The sequence below is a fragment of the Pteropus alecto genome, unplaced genomic scaffold (genome assembly GCF_000325575.1).
Source record: "Pteropus alecto unplaced genomic scaffold, ASM32557v1 scaffold381, whole genome shotgun sequence".
Taxonomy (NCBI): Eukaryota; Metazoa; Chordata; class Mammalia; order Chiroptera; family Pteropodidae; genus Pteropus; species Pteropus alecto.
This window is the reverse complement of record NW_006431050.1, coordinates 242038-245114: the sequence shown is the minus strand read 5'-3', so window position 1 is coordinate 245114 and position 3077 is coordinate 242038. Positions and strand designations below refer to the sequence as shown.

The 3077-nt window shown below is 28.8% G+C and overlaps 1 pseudogene; it reads left to right on the top strand.

Moving 5' to 3' along the window:
• Positions 1–312: 312 nt before the first annotated feature.
• On the top strand, positions 313–428 carry LOC112486197 (annotated as a pseudogene).
• The last annotated feature ends 2649 nt before the right edge of the window (positions 429–3077 follow it).

Sequence of the window (3077 nt, the reverse complement as noted above, 5' to 3'; positions counted from 1 at the left end):
CATTCCTTCCAAAATTGCATTTGTCTTTTTTTCTAACTCCAATACTTATCTATATTCATATGTAGACATATCATCTTATAGTTAACATTTTTGTATAACATATGACAATTCATATTTGTTTTTGGATATTTTAACATTTTTTAGTGTCATAAATAATTATTCCATTAAATTTTCTTCCACCTCACCATCATTAGGGTGACTCATGATTTTAAAATCAAGTTTGAAGACGTGGTTCCATAGTGTAGTGGTTAGCACGTTTGCTTTACACGAAGAAGGTCCTGGGTTCATGTCTCAGTGGAGCTACAGTCCATGGTCTATGGCCATGCCACCCTGAACAAACCTGATGTCTGATCTCGGAAGCTAAGCAGGGTCGGGCTTGGTTAGTACTTGGATGGGAGATCAACTAGGAAGACCAGGTGCTATAGGCATAAATAATAATAATAAAATTAAAAAATCAAGTTTGTTAAAAAAAAAAAAAACAATGTCACTTAATTGTTGTTTAAATAGTAATCTATCTAATAACGTGTTGTTAAACATATTCTATTTTCTTTGTATACTAATTATTTTTCTATTATATGGAATTTTTTTAAAAAAAGAAAAACTCATGGGCTGGGTTTGTTTATGAGACTAAACAAAAGGTGAAGATTTGCCTTCCTCTATTTCAACTGCCAAGTGAAGCAAGACACTGGTCCTCCAATGGAGACTGCTAAGTTAAGAAAGAACTTAAGTCTGTTTTATTCTGAATTACACAGGAAAAATAGGTGGCTTTTTTATTATATTTTCTTGAGTAATCCCCATATTCAAGCACTCCATGTTACACCGCTATTTTTTCATTTGTTTGATTTTTTTTAAAGATACCGTTAAAACAAACTTACAAAGTTTTAGAAGTTATATTGAATTTAGAAAGCTTCTTTTTTCCTTACAAAAGATGAAAACATTAAAGGTTTTATAATTGAATTGACATGTTTCCATACACAATTTAGAAAAAAAAGTTTTATACAGATTCTAACGATAAACTTAACAACATTTGGTTATCAAAATTTTTAAAAAGAGTAATATTATATTTCTCTTCACATATATTTGAGTGACATTTTATAAAGTATGACAATTATCTAAAAATAATTTGACAACTGAACTCCTTTTAGGAATGAACTAGAAACTAAAATAAATAGAAAAAAGATACTAAATCGGACATTTAGCCCAGTCTACTATGAAATTCAGTGAAGGCCAATATAATCAAAAAGTGAAAACCAGAAATAAGATGCAACTTGCAAAAGACGTTAGAAAAATTGCTTCCTAGAACTTATTAGGAATAAAAAAAATATTAGGGGAAGATTGTTCATTAAATGATAAAGGCAAGCTAATTTTCGTTTCCCAAAAGTAAATGTTTTTAATGCTTATTTTATAAATCTTTGTCTTTGCTTAAAATAGAAAAAAATGAATCATAAACAAAAATTCAAAGCATAGAAAGAATGCAGGATAGAGAAGGAGAAGATATCGGAAACAATTACTTAAATAATTTAAATATAAGGACATATAGCATCTTTTTTTTTTTTTTTTAAATAAAAACCAGGTACCTGTAGGCTTAATTTGTATAACTATGAAATAGTAGGAAAGAAATCCTCTGAACTAGTTGGAAAAAACCTAGAAAAATTTGAAATCTTAATGGTCAAGTAGGCAAAATTCAATTAAATCAAATTCATCAGGGACAAAGGCAAGGCATTATATTTAAGAATCAAAATTTACTATTAATTTAAATTTTCAAATCAAAATGTTACATACTTATTTTTGGACAGGAAGAACTATTGGTCCTTCTCTTCTATCTCTTCTCGCATTATTAATTTTATAGATAAAGTTTATTTTAAGATTGTATATCTCACCAATAAAACCACCAAGCTAAGTAAATCCTTTGAGTATTCTTAGTAGTTGCTGAGCTAATGTTTTCACATATGTTTTCTAGATCATTCATTCAATGAAAGCTTTTGGCTTCCCTATTATATTAGCTATTATGCTAGGACCTACAGGTAGGAAAGAGGCATCACATACATTCTTACCTTCAATTTTCTTATAATGTAGTTAATAAAAGAACACATGGAAGTCAAATAGCAATACCCACATTTACAAAAATAAATAAATAAATAAAACAAAGTGAGGACATAGAAAATCGTCTCTAAAACAATTTATCATTGATTCCAAAATCCTAAAATTTTCATGTCATGCTGCTGTGCCATGCATGATTTATATTATTTAGTTTAAATATTCTATTATTGGTTATAGTATTTCTCCATTGTGTGTGTGTTATGTGTATTTAGTAAGATTAGCCACCTAATAAAATATATCAGGTTTCTTGATATTTTTTGAGCTTCCTAATATTGAATTACTCTTGATAGTGTTGTTAAGTTCCAAGTTGTAAATGGAATGCAACTATTTACATAAAGATTTTAGAAAATAGTATGAAAAAATATTTGTGAATTTTGTTTTATAAATGATATTCAATAATAGCTTTTGAGTCAGATGAGAAAATAATCTGAAACTCTAGTAATTGTGAAAAATAACACATTTCATCTTAAATATCCAAATTTCTTTCTGTTTCTAGTTCACAAGAGAGGAGGCTCCATGTAGACAGCAATAATGTAACCATTGTAATCATTAGGTTTGTTGTCAGACTTTGTAAAACATTCTCAATAGGAGAGAGTTTTGGAAGACATTTTTGGAAACAGACCAATTTCACTTTGAAACAAATCGGGTAATCAAACAGATTAACACCATTTTCAAAAACAAAAAAAGCAAAACAAAACAAAAGACCAAGAATTGTGAGCCTAATGACATTTGTCTCATTTTCTGATGTGCCGTATAAACTGGTTCTAAAAGTTTATCAAATCTCCCTTCAAAAAGGATAGTATGATGGCAGTCTTATTGGAATAAGTGGATATACTCCCAAAGTTTGTATTCTGAAGGTTTCAGTGCTCATTTTCATGACAGAAATCAGTCATATCTCTTTATTGTCATATGTTCTATATGTGCAATTTAAACACACACATCCATAAATACACACAGTCATACACATTTATTTACAT